This window comes from Chroicocephalus ridibundus, chromosome 1, assembly GCF_963924245.1.
Source record: "Chroicocephalus ridibundus chromosome 1, bChrRid1.1, whole genome shotgun sequence".
NCBI lineage: Eukaryota > Metazoa > Chordata > Aves > Charadriiformes > Laridae > Chroicocephalus > Chroicocephalus ridibundus.
The window spans coordinates 220,600,352-220,616,190 of record NC_086284.1 but is presented as its reverse complement, the minus strand read 5'-3'; the positions used below and the strand labels follow the sequence as shown (position 1 = coordinate 220,616,190).

At 51.3% G+C, this 15,839-nt stretch overlaps 1 protein-coding gene across 4 annotated transcripts in view; it reads left to right on the top strand.

Moving 5' to 3' along the window:
• Window positions 1-15,839, top strand: part of SHANK3 (SH3 and multiple ankyrin repeat domains 3) — a 382,593-nt gene that overhangs the window by 45,776 nt on the left and 320,978 nt on the right. The window lies entirely within an intron of this gene.

Here is a 15,839-nt window from a genome sequence, read left to right as displayed (position 1 = left end):
TTTCTGTCCCTGTGTGTGTGAAGTAGGGATGCCAGGCTGGGCCTGTTAGAGAAACCAGCAAAGCAGAAGGAGCTGGGAAACGAGGAGCAAAAGGGCTCCCTGCTGCCTTCCCACTCCTTAGGCTGCCTTGGCGTCCAGACCATCCCACAGGATGGGGCTGAGTGTGCATCTCTGCACAGAGCAGGATCACCAGTCCCAAGCTGGAAGGGCTGGATCCCTGACTTGGAGCCACTTAGGGTTCCCATTGGCACCACGGTGCCTGCAGACAGTGCTGGGCTGCGCGTACAGAGGTGTGCCTCTCTCCTCTGTGCTCCGGCCCTGGGCATCTCTAGCCCCAGGCAGAGCAGGAGCTGTGCCCTGCTCCCTGCCCTTGGGCAAAATGGAGCAGGGCACTTGGGAATGTAAAATACTTAAAAATATAAAGAATATAAATAATAATAATATATAAAGAATATAAATACTGAAAGGGGGGGTGTCAGGAGGACGGGGCCAGGCTCTTCTCAGTGGTGCCCGGGGACAGGACAAGGGGTAACGGGCACAAACATGACCATGGGAAGTTCCACCTCAACACGAGGAGGAACTTCTTTGCTGTGAGGGTGGCAGAGCCCTGGCACAGGCTGCCCAGAGAGGTGGGGGAGTCTCGTCTCTAGAGACATCCCAAACCCCCTGGACGCGTTCCTGTGCCAGCTGCTCTGGGTGACCCTGCTCTGGCAGGGGGTTGGACTAGACGATCTCCAGAGGGCCCTTCCAACCCTGTGATTCTATGATTCTATGAATGCCGCTTCTCTTTGGGGATGCTAGGCAGGACGTTGCAGATTATCTCACCGCTCTGCTGGGGGAATTTCCCTGGGGAGCCTGGCTGTCCACAGGCCAGTATAAAGCATGATGGAGGATTAGAATCCTAGAATTATTGAGTCCAACCATCAACCCAACACTGACAAAAACCATCACTAAACCATCTCCCTCAGCGCCACATCTGCCCAGCTTTTAAATACCTCCAGGGATGGCGACTCCACCACTGCCCTGGGCAGCCTGGTCCAAGGCTTGATAACACTTTTAGGGAAGAAATTTTCCCCAATATCCATCCTAAACCTCCCCTGGCACAACTTGAAGCCGTTTCCTCTTGTCCCATCGCCTGTTCCTTGGGAGAAGAGCCCGACCCCCCCTGGCTACCCCCTCCTTTCAGGGAGCTGCAGAGAGCGAGAAGGTCTCCCCTCGGCCTCCTCTTCTCCAGGCTGAACACCCCCAGCTCCCTCAGCCGCTCCTCACAAGACTCCTGCTCCAGACCCCTCACCAGCTCCGTTGCCCTTCTCTGGACACGCTCTGGCCCCTCGATGTCCCTCCTGGAGTGAGGGGCCCAAAACTGGACACAGCCCTTGAGGTGGGGCCTCACTGGTGCCGAGGACAGGGATTGCAAAGCTGCTCCCGTGGTCCCTTTGCAGGACTGTGGTCGCAGGCTGCTGGGATCCTCAAGGAATGTTGACTTGTGCCAGGAGCAAGTGTCATGCCTGCGAGGGGGTGAGGCAGCACGGTCCTTTCCCTGGGGGTGTTCTCTCCCTGGGGATCATCAGTCTGGAGCCGTGACGCCGCTTTGTCTTCAAGCCTTTTGCCTTGGTGTTGGCCGTGCCCAGGCCGGTGCTGGTGGCTTGCGTTTGCTGGGGTTTTCTCCGAGAGCACTGCGGGTTTCTACCAGCAACTGAAACTAAATGGTGTTTCTTCCCGCTGCTAGTGCTTGTTTATCAAGGCACAGATTCATTTAGGGACTGGTGCTCCAAATGAAGCTGAACTGGAGCTGGATGGAGGTCATTTCTCTTCGCTGTTCTGTGATCTGACAGAGTGTATTTTTCCACAACATTTCTTTTTCTCTACCCCCTGCCTTTTTGCTGTTAAATATATTTCTAATTTGCTGTCTCATGTGTAGGTCATTATCAGGCATTGCAACTTGCGTAGTTTCTCTCCTCTGCTGAGTATGTGTGTGTGGGAAGTTTTAAAAAACAGGATCAATTTTTGCTGAATCTCATTGTCTAGAAACATGTTGCATTTTGTGGTATAACTTGCGATGGTGTATACTCGATGGTATAACATCCTGCTTAATTAGGATGCAACATTTATTGGTGTCATCTTATTTCCTGTTAATAACTTCGCTGTTTGATTGACCCCAGATGCCGTCCAACTTCATTCCTCCATTCAAGTCTTTGTCATTGTTTATTGTTCTGCTATATGTTTCTTCAGCCATTAGCTGGTGTGATGGTGGCATATCCATGGCAATTTTGATTAATTAAAGTCATGCAAATCAGATGTCATGAAGCAATCTTAAACAATGACTCTAAAACATGGCATTTAGTCCATCTCCATGGTCCAGTAATTTTACAGTTCTCAATGTAAAGAAAACTTTTATCAGTCTGTTAAAAGTCGTGCTTTTCCTGATGATCCCAGATTTAATGAAACAGTCCATAACTGCATTTGGCGTATTAGCTTGGTGTTGCTGTAGACCACTGATTCTCTAAATGTGTCCTGACATTCACAGGTCATTGGCATCGTTAAAGGCTTGGTTGATTAATTAAACAGCCAGCTAGCCTAACAAAATCCTCTTCCCTGCTTCTGATTGTCTCTTCGTTGTTACTGGTTAATCGATGGAAATTCATACGTTGTTTTTTTTTTTTTTACTACCCCTCGTTTTACAAAATTGACTTCTGTAATGAGTGACCATTGGAGCGGAGGAAGCCTCGAGTGGTGATGGGGGAAGGCAGCAAGTGCCCGGGGCAGAATGCGCCAGGCAGCAGTGTGTGTGGGACGGGAGCGATGTGTGTGCGGGACGGGAGTGATGTGTGTACGGTAGATGGGAGCGATGTGTGTGCGGGACGGGAGTGATGTGTGTACGGTAGATGGGAGCGATGTGTGTGCGGGACGGGAGCGATGTGTGTGCGGGACGGGAGCGGTGTGTGTACGGTAGATGGGAGCGATGTGTGTGCGGGACGGGAGCGATGTGTGTGCGGGATGGGAGCGGTGTGTGTACGGTAGATGGGAGCGATGCGTGTGCGGGACGGGAGTGATGTGTGTACGGTAGATGGGAGCGATGTGTGTGCGGGACGGGAGCGGTGTGTGTACGGGACGGGAGCGGTGTGTGTACGGGACGGGAGCGGTGTGTGTACGGTAGATGGGAGTGATGTGTGTGTGGGACGGGAGTGATGTGTGTACGGTAGATGGGAGCGATGTGTGTGCGGGACGGGAGCGATGTGTGTGTGGGACGGGAGTGATGTGTGTACGGTAGATGGGAGCGATGCGTGTGCGGGACGGGAGCGATGCGTGTGCGGGATGGGCAATGATGCATGTGTGGGATGGGCAGCCATATGTGTGCTTGGGATGGGTAGCCGTATGTGTGCAGGACAGGCAGCCATGTGCGTGTGGGTCGGGCAGGCAGCCACGCGCAGAGGAGGAGTCGGGGCAGGGAGCTGATGCTGGGAGCGCACAGGGAGCACCGGAGGGGAGAGGGCGCAGCATCCGCTGACGGGTGGGAAGAGGTCATAGTCCAGATGCAAGCTGGGAGGTTGTTGGAGCAGCAGGGCCCGCTTCAGTACAGCAAAGGTGTTTTCATTCACTTCCCTTAGTAATGTTTTGATGTTCATGTTCTGTGTAACGAGGTGTTGTAGTTGCTGCAGGGAAAGCAGAGTCAAGGTAGTGCCACGAGCTGTCCCGGGCGATGTTGGGGTGAGCGCGGCGGCTCTGGGCACTGCACCGCTAGCGCTTGCTGGGGTCTCTCCAGCATGGTGGGAGGCTGAGGCCTGCGGATGATGATAAGTTGAATGGTAGCAGCTCAGATCACCTCCTTTTGGAGAGCACACGTTCCTCTGCTGCCACCTCCTTCTGTAGGGTTTTCACCAAATTGTTAGCTTCTGGGCTAGCACACCTGCCGGTACTTTGAGCAAAGTGCTAACATATACTAGGTGTGTATATATGTATGTACTATATACTAAGTAGCTGGAATTATGGCACGTGCCTCAGGATGGACTTGTCATTGTAAATTATGAATGACTGTGGCAATGTAAAATGATTTGTGAGATGTTTTATTTAGAATCATGGAATCACAGAATGGTTTGGGTTGGAAGGGACCTTTAAAGGTCATCTAGTCTAACCCCCCTGCCATGGGCAAGGACATCTTCCATTAGACCAGGTTGCTACAACCTGACCTTGAATTTCATAACAAAAAACCTTAGAAATTAAGTAACACATACTTTTAGTATTTTTCGTTCTCTGTATTTCTTAATGTTCATACTTCTTCTGTTGAAATCCTCCTTTTCCTTCTTAGTGATGTTAATGAAAGCTCTGTGTCTTCTCCTTAGAGTTTCAACAGTATTCGTTTAATTGATACCCTTGTTTTAGTTTCCGTTAGACCAAAGCGAATGTATGGATAAGATTTTTCATGGTTAGTGACCATTTTTTTTCTTACTGAGAAGCCTTTCTTAGCACCAAGAAGTTGTAATTTTTATATGGTTGTTAGACCGTTTTTAGTCCACTGCGTTCTCCCAGATTCTTATTGCACGGACATGTTCAATTGTTGTCGTCCTCTTCACTGGGTTGGTTTAGAGTTTTTCCTACTTTTTGTGCTGCTGTGACCAAAGTAATTGAATCCCGCCTCAGGGTCTTTGTTTTCTGTGGGAACCGTGATATAAATTTCCAGATAGACCCAAAGGAGCCTGCAGAATTTAAATGCAGCAGCCTGCAAACTCTGCAGTTGCTAATAGAAGAAAAATGCTAATTTTTTTAAACTGGATAAAATATGGAAGTAAGGCAGTCAATATTGGCCCTCCTAATACTATTTAACTTACTATTAACTTTAGTTTATTTGACGACTTGAAATTCTTTTGTGCGGCAGAATTTTTATTGAAAACATGGTAATATTGTAAAGTTGTCCTGTGTGAACCTGGAGGCTGTGGTTGCCTGGGAACAGTCAAGCTTTCGGGTTGCCGTTGGGAGGCTGCCAAGGCTCCGCATGTTGGACAAATACTGGTGCAATTGATCATCAGAGGAGTGGTTAATAAATTTATCAACATTGTCATTATTTTTTTTTAATTAAAAGCCACTGAGTAGAGGAGCACGCCTCTTCCTGCGTCTCTCTTGGCTCTCTGGCTGGCACGGCTGTGATCCCCACGGCTCTCCGGGCTCTTGGGGTGCTCCTTCGTGGGGGTGGGAGGCAGCGGGGGGCGGCAGCCCCTTGACGGGGCAGCTCGGCCAAAGGGCTTATGCGAGGGCACCTGCGGCATCGCCGGGACCCCTGGCCACGACAGCCCCGTCTCTGAGTCCTCGGTGACGGCAGAGAGCAGGGACGTGGCAGCCGGAGCACCAGGCGCCTCGGCCACTGGAGCGCGGTCCCCTTCGGGCACCCAGAGCTCGGGGCAGAGCCACACAAGGAGGCAGTAAGTGCGATGAAGGAACAAACTGAATTAACAGCGTAAAGTGTTGGGGAAGTTTCACGAAAGAATGGATCAGCAGGTGAGTGCTGAAGCAAACTGATTTAAAAAAACAAAACAGTAGGTAATTACCGAAGGAATTTTAAGTATGGAGCAGATGAGTAGGTAGTAATAATGTGCATTGTCTTTTCACTCAAAACAGTTATTATATCAGGGAAAAGAGATTAGCAAGAAGGAGCTGTTGGAGCCACCTTTACAAAACCTTAGTGTCAATGTGGAGAGCTGAAAACCAGTGAACTTAGGTGTGGTATAGTGGTTATACTGTTGATGGAAACCAGGAAAATTTATCAGCTGGAAAATAATTTCTGGTGATATTTAACCATTTCATTTTCAGAAGACCAGGTCTCCCTAATCTATTTTAGTTCTTTAATAAGAGAGTATGAATATAAGAGACTTGACTGACGGGATTTATCAAAAGTTCAAACCAGCTTGATGGAAACGCTTCTGAAAGGGCTGTGGAAGTTACATGTGGAGAGCAGAAGAGCTGCAATGCACCGAGTGCCAGGCAAAGAGATTGGCACAGGAAAGCGTGAGCAAATGATGGATTCTTGTCTTCAGGAGAGTTTGGCAGGGTGCTGAGGGGAGGAGAGAAAACACCTCGGAGGTAGAAACTTTGTTTGGAGTATTAATAATTTGCAGAGGAGCACAGCGAGCAGGCAGACGTGAGTGCGGTGACATGGGGTCGGACAGACCTCGGGGGTCCAGCAGGGTCCTGTTGGTAGCCATAGGCAGAGCTGCTGCCGCTGGAGGGGTGAAGACAAACCCTGGAGGGGTGAGGAAGGGACACGCACACGGTGACGCCTCCCCAGGGAACCCTTCCAGCCTAAATCAGCAGTCAGCTTAGGGGTTCCCCAGGCTGGAGGTGGGTCACTGGATAACCCCCAACTCATGTGTTTTCCAGGAAACTGTAGCATTATACTTCGAATGCGTATCAGCGCTTTGTGCTTGCGCCAAGGGTGGAGAAAAAGGGAGCTGCAGGGAACTAGTGGCCTCTCAACCTCACCTTGGTCCCTGGGAAGGTGATGGAGCAAATCCCCTTGGAAGCCCTGGCCAGGCACAGGAAGGACAGAAGGTGATTAGGGATGGCCAGCGTGGATTTACCAACCAACCCAGCTTTCTCCATTGGGGCGGCAGGCTCTTAACGAGGGTAGCATGGGAAAGGTTGTTAGCCCCGGGCTTAGGAAGGTGTTCAGTGTGGTCTCTGCAGCATCCTAATTGCCACATGGGACAGGGATGGTTTGGGCAGGAGGACGGTGAGGTAGGTGGGAAGCTGGCTGGACCACCAGGGTCCAAGGGTGGGCCATGCAGAGTCCAGCTGGTGGCTGGTTATGAGCCCATTCCTCCGGGATGGACACAGGCGCCCGTACCATTTGGTGTCTTCATTGACACTGACTGGGGCCCTGAGAGGCCGTGGGGTCTCTGGCCTTGGAGACGTTGAGCACTTGCCCACCACAGCCCGAGGAGCTGCCTGCTCTGAGCCAGACCAGCTTTCTCCAGGACCCTTCCTTTGGCATGAGCCTGCGACTTGCTGGTGTGGAGCTCCACAGCGAACACATGCTGGGTAGCAAGGAAATACCAATTCTTTGACCTGCTTTGACTCTGCTAGTTTCACTTAATACCCTCCCAGGTTTTGTTTTGAAAGAGACTTTTTTGCTGGTGGGTAGGAGTTAGTGTAATTTTACAGAAACGATGCAATAGTAACAAACAAGGTGTACGTGCAAAATCTTGTAGTCTTAAGTATGAAGGAAAAGGATCCATCCACAAAATTAGGCTGGTTGTTGAGACCTCAAGGCAGAGGGGGTGTAGGTTAATGTAAGATGGGAGAAGCTGCAGCTTTGAAGAAAAGAGTGGTAGTAAACTGTAACCCAAGAGTTATTACTGCAATTAGAGTCAGATCTGGGTAGGGTGCTCCGACTGGGTTAAGCCAAATGCCCGATGATGCACGCCGTGCTGATTTGTGGTTATGACTATGCAAGTGAAGGTACCTGGGAGACCAATTTGGAGTCGATTGCCAGAGCCTGGCGGCATGCTTTGAGCAGATCAGCGCGAGTGTGTCTAATGAAGATGTCCTATCTGTCACCTTGTCTTGTGGTGTTTGCATCAGTTCCCAAGGAGATAATACCTGTTTGTCTTTTCCCTGCCACTTTTGGTTTTGTCATATTCCTTCTCAGTCTTCTCTTTCCAGACTGACGAGTCTTGTCCATTTAGTTGAGCCTCACACGGGTGCCACTCCAGGCCATTGATCTTTTCCCCCTTGTCCGCACATTTTCTACTTCTGGTGTGGCCTTTGTGAAAGGGGAGCCGGGACTGCGGGTGGCCTTGAGGACACAGACATACCAGGGGCTCACGCAGCGACGTGGTGGTGCTTTCTGTTCCTTCCATCCCTGCTGTGCTGTTGGGCACCTGCTGAGCGTGGCTGTGGTGGGGTCGCAGGACTGCTGGCCACAGCCGGGCAACAGCCAGCTCAGAGCCTGTCAGCGTTAGCATTTCACTTGCGTGGGGTTGATCTGCTGTATTCTTCAGCCGCTGGTGCTGTGAGGTCCTTCTGCTGCGTTTTGCAGTTGGCGCTTGGTTTTACCGCGCCAGGGACCTTCGTTGTTGGCTCACGGTTTGCCTCCCCTCCCCAGACCGTCGCAGACCACCCCAGACCCGCCGCAGCGTGGGCACTGGCACGAGTCCTGTGGGACTCTGCTGTGAAAACTGCCTGGTTCCCTGCCTGCCCTCCGCAGCACATCTCCTGTGTGGGAGACCCTGCCCTCTCCCCCCGGGGCAGCAGAGCTGCTCAGCAGCACAGGACTGTCTGCAGCAAGCCCAAAGAGGGGGTTCAGGGGGACCTGATGCGTAACACAAGCATAAAAACACAACGGCCAGGAATCTGTGTGGATGATGCAAAATAAGACGCATTAAAGAGAGAAGCATGAACTACCTGAATGCCTGTGCAATAGGCTAAACTGAATGCCCCAACACCGGAAAGGCACTTGGGGGTTAATGTAGGAAATTTGGATTGTAAAGATCCGTAAGGACCCTGAGTCCTTACGTTAACAGCCTGATCCATAAAGACCTTATGAATCCATAAGATCTTTATGGATCAGGTTGTTAGGTTGTGCTAGAAATGCCTGTTTTGCAATATGCTAAGTATAAACATACAGAAGCAGGAGTAAATATATTGCCTCTGTTGACAATTCTTTCATATGACTAAAAGCAGTAGTGGAGTTATGAATAAAGATGTGAGCGTGAGTGCCATAAATAAGAGCACAAACCAGCGTCTGTCTGACCCAGTATCTGTCTCCAGCAGCGGCCAAAGGACAACGGACGTGCACGAAATCTGGCCGCTTTCTGCAGTCCGTTCCCCCCATGCTCCTTCCGTTTCAACAACTGCTGTTTTAGGGTTGTTAGAGACTGCATCTCCATCTTCTCTTTTTTTTTTTATATACAAATGTAGAGCAAAGTAGACCTGGGCCCATCAATATAAATTATCTTTTACTTAATTCACATGCAGAGTTTTGCAGGTAGCTAAGGACTAATGCCAGATCTAGGAAACCGGGAGTGCGTTCTGGAAGGGATGTGGGGTTTGGCCGTCTGAAAGGAATGGAGTGGTCAAAGTAAACTGAACCCAAACTGCCACATGCTTTACTGAAATGTGCTAATGTGGTGCCTGACGATGGAAGCAAGGGGGTAGTGAATTGAGGTTAGGACAGTATTTTGTAGCTGTATATGACAGCTGGCAGACAGATGCTGGAATATTGCCTCTGGCTCTGATTCTGCACTTTAAAAAGTGTATTTAAAATTAAAGAGGGTGCTGAAAAAAGCGACAGAAATGATTTGAGATCTGGAGAAAATGCACTGCCATCTATGAACATCAGCCTCTTCTGCTCACTCTGAGCCTGAGCGGTGACGGTGTTAAATGGGGGCTGCCAGCGTAGCAAGAAACTGAGTATACTAAAGAGCAGCATCACAGAGAAAGGTATAATAAGAAATAATGATCGTATGGGAAGTTTAAACAAGGGAAAACAAATGAGAACTAAGACATAACCTTTTTTCATTGAGGATGAGTCTTTGCTTGTTAATTCACCCAGGGAGGGAGCGTGGTTTCCATCATGTGATGTTTTTAGAGTCACGTTGGATGCCTTTTAGGAAACTGTTAGTCAACTTCAAGTAATTTCGTTCATGGTGGGAGTTACTGGTTGAAACTACGGGGGGCAGTGATACATTGCTCAGGTGAGAAGATCACACTGGACCTCTTGGCTTTGAGTGTGCTGAACCAGAGAGAGTGCCAAACGTGCTATGAAGGCAACTGCACTATGCTCTTTTCTCTGGTTTCTTCCATTCTCTAGCCAAACTTGGTTTCATTTACTCCTTTATACTGAGAAGTTCTGTATCTCTTTTGCATGTGTTTATTAGGACCTAGCTGTCCAACTGACATCTCTCGGTCTCGATGCTGGATGAACAGAAGACCTTATTCCCTCTTCTCCAGAAGAAGCTTTGCTCTACATAGCTTTTTTCAGCCCTTGGTAGAGCTAAATCTTCCCAGGTCCTCATTTTCCAACAAGTTAGACACGTTGTTTTATTTTTGTTTGTTTTGTTTTTTTGTGGCTATGTTTGTGGTGTTGCAGTGAGCCAAGGAAACATTCCCAGGTCACTGAAGGTAACAGTCGTCTCTTTAACCTCTCCTGGGCTCTTTGGTGGGATCAGCTTGATTGACAGGTCCAACACTTTTGCGTTTCGCTCTGTGCTCTCTTCCCCGTACGAAGAGTTCAGCAGTTGGATGAAACTGGCTGGCGATTTTGCTCTTCAGCAGCCCTTTCCATGCAGGTGGCTAACAATAAAGCTGTTGTAGCTCTGTGTAAGAGGGAGGTTTTGCCTGAACCACTCACTTAGAGTTAATCAGGAGCTGAATCTCTTTAAACATTCATTTCAAGCTGCGTTTCTATCAGAGGCAGCTGCTCCTCTGAAAGCACCGACTGGTGGGACTATAGGATGGGGCTGGTAGTCACTGTCAGTGCTGCTGAAGAGTTGTAATGAGGGGGCTCTTGGACTCCTGTTTTTCAAATAGAAGTAGCTGGATGGCTTCCTGTCTCAGGCAATGGATTCCGGGGGATGAGACAACAGTCAGCAACATCCTTCCAGACTGGCTCAGGAGCAGCAACCGTTTTGCTGGAAAACCCGTAGAGCCAAAATACTTTATTATCTGCAGCACATAACTCTGCAAGAAGGGCTCGTGCGCCGGGCGCTTTCCTGCTGGGAGCTGAGAACCTCCCTCCTGCTCTTTATCTTGTTTCCTTTTGGTGGAGGCAGCTTCTCCCAGCGTGGCGGTTAGCAGATCGGATGGCAGGGCCAGAGCTTTCCTCAGGAGGTGATCTAAGCCCAGAAATTCCTGCTGTTTTGCCAGCATACACAGTTTGCTCTCTAAGCTGGTCCCAGTTTGCCTTTCACCAGCATCCAGCGCAGAGAAAGCTTGTGCTGGTTTCTCCTTTCCTCCACGAAAATGCAGGGTGGTGGTTGCTCTGGTCCCTGCAGAGCCCAGCTCCTTCCCTGGACCACGGTTCAACCCGTCCCACGGTCCCTGGACAGGGTGGGGGCTGCTGCTGGCCCCCAGCCTCTGCCGGCAGCGCTGTGGTGGGTCTGAGGGGTCGCTGGTTGGAGTGCTCCCAGTCATGGCTGTCTTGTGTCTCTGGTCCCTTCTCCTACCGGCAGGTGAGCAAGGCCGGTAGGATCCTGCGGGATTTCACACACTGCAGGGGACCAGTGATGCCTGCCCCGGACCACAGGAAGAGCTGCCGCCGCCATTGCTGCTGGAGGGGACAGGCTTTTCACGAGTAATTGGCAAGAAAAAAATGTACAGTTGGAGAAAACCCAACATAATATTTTCAGGAAAGGTGAAAAAGTTACCTGGGCTTTGTTTGTTTTACACATAGCATCTATTCCTGTAACTTTGTCCCAGGCCTGGCATCAGCAGGAGCCGCTTGCTCGGCGCAATGCCGGGCTCGGTGCTGCGCAGCGCTGCAGGCTGTGAGTGTGTCCTCTGCAGACTGCTCTCTGCCTCTGGTCACCTTTGTCTTCTTTCCCTTTACCTTTTTCCTGTTTGTGTTGTTTCCTGAAAAGACAGGGCCACCAGACCTGCTCGTGATGCAGAAGATCTGGGTGTGCTGCCAATTCATGAGTGTCATAGCAGCCCTTTCTACATCATTTCAGCCCAGATACCAGCACGGAGCCCACGTGGCTCCGCTGATGAACTCCCATGTCAGGAAACTTGCCTGGTTAACCTTCACCTTTGTTTACTGTCTTCTTGTCAATGAGGGATCCAAATGAGTACTTTTTTGCTTCTGGCCCTTTGGTTTATGGCAGCAAGGGACCTGTTTGGAAATGCACGTGTGTGTTGGCAAGCAGGCCAGCTTATTCTGGTGGGCGTGGATTTCCTCCAGGCTCTCCCCATAGGTGTGAGGCATGACTACACAGAAAATAAGCAGATTTTTCAGTGACGTAAATGTTTGTCGCAGTTCCTGTCCATGTTCCTGGGACAGAAGCCAGGCCTTTAGGCCCAGAGCACGGCAGAATTGTGGAGCTGCTCCTGGGTATAGACTTATAGAATAGTTTGGGTTGAAGAGACCTTTAAAGATCATGTAGTTTGACTCCCTGCCCTGGGCAGGGACACCTCCCACCAGCCCAGGTTGCTCCAAGCCCCGTCCAACCTGCCCTTGAACCCCTCCAGGGATGGGGCAGCCACAGCTTCTCTGGGCAACCTGGCCCAGGGGCTCACCCCCCTCACAGCAAAGGATTTCTTCCCAATATCTCATCCCAATCTCCCTCTTCCAGTGGAAAACCCTTCCCCCTCGTCCCATGGCTCCCCTCCCTGCTCCAGAGTCCCTCCCCAGCTTTCCTGGAGCCCCTTGAGGGACTGGAAGGGGCTGGAAGGTCTCCCCGGCGCCTTCTCTTCTCCAGGCTGAACCCCCCCAGCTCTCTCAGCCTGTCCCCACAGCAGAGGGGCTCCAGCCCTCCCAGCATCTCCGGGGCCTCCTCTGGCCCCGCTCCAACAGCTCCGTGTCTCTCCTGTGCTGAGGCCCCAGCGCTGGAGGCAGCACTGCAGGGGGGTCTCCCCGAGTGGAGCAGAGGGGCAGCGAGGAGCCTGTCCTGCAGCCGGTCCTCACGGTTGGAGCTCCGGGACTCCTCCTTATGTGAGTCTCATGCCTTGGTTGCTTGCTGGCCTCACCCAGTTTCCGTCAGGCTCTCTCTTCCTCTGCGTTTGTTCACTTCTATGACTTCAACGCCATTGTCATTTCGCATGTGGTGTGGCAGGATTGTGCTCTGTTCTGCTCCCATTCAGAGGCAACTCCCATTTTCTAAAGGAAATCTTTTACTTTTGGTAGATTCTTCTGCTCTGTTGGTTTGGCGGCTCCATCTATCTGTAGGGGCCTCGTAGAGGCTGTTTTTTCATTTTTGCCATACATTTGCTCAGAGCTCCTAATGTGATATTATGAAATATGCTCCCTGCTGCCTGCAAGCACATTACCTTTTCAGCTGCTTCTTTTAATTTCCTTTCAACTCTTTCTCATTTGTGTGCTCCTCGATGAAGAATTTTTGGCTTTTTTACTCTTAAGGGATTGTTGAATATAAGTTCTTTATTGTCATTATTGCAGGGCGGCTCTTGAATAGATCTTGTCTGTCATCCTGCGTGTTGCTGAGGATGGAATCTGAACCTCTGAGCTCTTTCTTCCTTCGGGAAGGAGTCATCCATGCTGTCTAAAAGTTGAGAAGCTGTACCATTTTCTTTCAGGAGTTGTTCCTAAGGCTTTGATTGTTGTGATCAGAGCTTATAATTGTGTGGAAGAAATTATCGCTTGTAACTGCAAACCAGAGCGAGCAACTTGTTCTGAAACCTGCTCCCAGCCTGCCCTGCTCTGAGCCTGCCCTGACGGCCCCGGGACCTGCCCTGGCTGCAGGGTGGACTCTGCTGTGCCGTGCCATGCTGTGCTGTGCCATGCTGTGCCATGCCATGCCATGGTGTGCTGTGCTGTGCCGTGCCGTGCCGTGCCGTGCCATGGTGTGCTGTGCTGTGCCGTGCCATGCTGTGCTGTGCCGTGCTGTGCTGTGCCATGCTGTGCCGTGCCATGCCATGGTGTGCCGTGCCGTGCCGTGCCGTGCCATGGTGTGCTGTGCTGTGCTGTGCCGTGCCATGCTGTGCCGTGCCATGCTGTGCTGTGCCGTGCCGTGCCATGCTGTGCTGTGCTGTGCCGTGCCATGCTGGCATGTGGGACTGGCACTGCCGCGGTGTGCTCCCCACTCCCTGCGGAGGTGCCTCCTTCGGAACCCTGGGGTCCTCCTGGGTCTTCTGGGGACTGAACCAGGAGCAGTGCTGAGCCTCTCATGTCAGGAGAGTGTCAGGAGGAAGGGGGCAGAGACCTTTCCTCCCCTGCTCAGGGACTGTACAAGGCAGTTTGGTTCCTTTCAAAATTAATGTAGGCTTGAGTGTCCAAACCCCCAGGACTGGAGGTTACCGGCACCCCGTGTGAGCTGCTGTGGGTGGGCTGGGTCTCTCCGGGCTGTGGTGGCAGGTGCCCTGGGCTGTCCGAGCTCAGCCCCCTCCTCATGATGGAGACGGGCTCAGCACCCAGCACGGCATCTGCAGCTTGACAGCCAAGCCCTGCTCTGCGCGGGATCAGCACGGGGCCAGTGCTGGAGCTGCTGGGGCTGCCGGGAGGCTGGAGGAGAGCATTGCTCCCCTCGGTGAGACGGGGAGCGGAGGAGCCCTCCCTGATGTGGCTCCTGTCCCCTCGTGCACGGAGCAGCTTCCCCCTGCACAGAGATGTCCCTTCCAGCCCTTGGGGCAGGGGCGAGGGGGATTAGCCTCACGCTTTGGGCTGCCCCCGGGGTGACTGCTGCATCACAGAGTGCAAAAAGCAGGTTTAGCTGCAGGTTCTCTGATAGGAGAGAGTCATTAATGCATGCGATGGTGTCTGGAGAAACAGGGCCATAAGAGACATCGAAGCAGCCGGATTATGCCCCCAAGGGGCTGCGCAGCGTTCTGACCTCACAGCTGAAGTGCACGTTTTCTTCTTTCTGATTTCCGAAGCAGGTTAAACACAGAATGAGACACACTGCGGGGGGGAAGCTGTTTTCTCTCTTAAATATGAGATGGTAATACTCCCCAGAGTATGTCTCTGCAGTATAAAGTTTGGTATCAAATTCAGTGTTTTCTATGCTGGGACCCTCCTTCAACCAATGCTTGTGCACGTGTGCATGCCTGTCTGGTTTTTTTCCATTAGGTACATATTTTAATACTGAATAACATAATTTGACAGTGAGGAAGAGTCCTAAAGGCTGAATAAGCATGTAGGAAGGTATAGATGTTTATTTTTTATTCACGGGTCCCTGAAAGAATGATGCATATTCTGCTTCTCTCTGAGGACTGAAAGAGAGCAGAGCGGGCGTTTCTCACAGGTTTCGAACTCCTGATTTCTCACAGCAGCAGCTGTCCACCTCTTCCTCTGTACCTGCGGCAGGACAGGCCATCGCTGATAAGCTCACTGACTCGCTAATGTGGCCAGCGACGAAATAGATAAGGCTGACCTCTGTGTGCCGTACAAATGCACGCTGCCAAGTACAAGTTATCTGTGCCCGAGAAAAATGAGCCGTAACATCAGCTCGGTGGCTTTCTGTCTCACTCGGTGGCGTTTCTGGCTGGCGGTGCGCAGGTGGGTTATTCGCTTCTCTCTGGGTAAAGCCCGTTTAATTCACAGAACCCAGAAGATGCTATTAAGGGGAACACAGATCACAACAGGCCCTGGGGTTAAGTTTTCAAGTTGGAGGTGGGGCTGAAGGGGTGAGTGAGGATATACAGCTACTTCTGATGTCCTTCTCCGGGTGCGGGGGACACGGTGGCAGGAGCTCTGGTGCTGTGGGTCCATTGGAGCCACTGGAAGTGATGCTGAGCACCTGGAGATGTGGGGATCGGGTCGGTCTGTTGGAAATCCAACTGGGTGTCTATGTTCCAGCCTCAACACTTCAGCACCTTCATGGACAAAACGTGCTTATGCTGCTGTGTGGATCCATGCTGCGCCTGTCCCTCGGACACAGCGAGCACCTCCAGTCTCTGGTTGCAAGGGCGATGGTGTGGTCTAGGGGGATAACAAGGGTGGGCAGAGGCATGGAGTGCTGCCGTGTGTCGGGTGGAGCAGGACTCGGCCTGGGAGAGCAGCGGCTGCTGTGGGAGCACTGCAGGGGGTGGTTGTTCACTTCTTCCAGCACAAAAATCAGGAGCATTAAACAGGGCAACAGGCTGTGGCTTTGAAATGAAACGCTGAAGCAAGTCTCAAGGTTGTCTTCTTCTGCAGAAAGTGTGGAGAAGGAGGAGAAACAAACACAGAGGAGAACAGA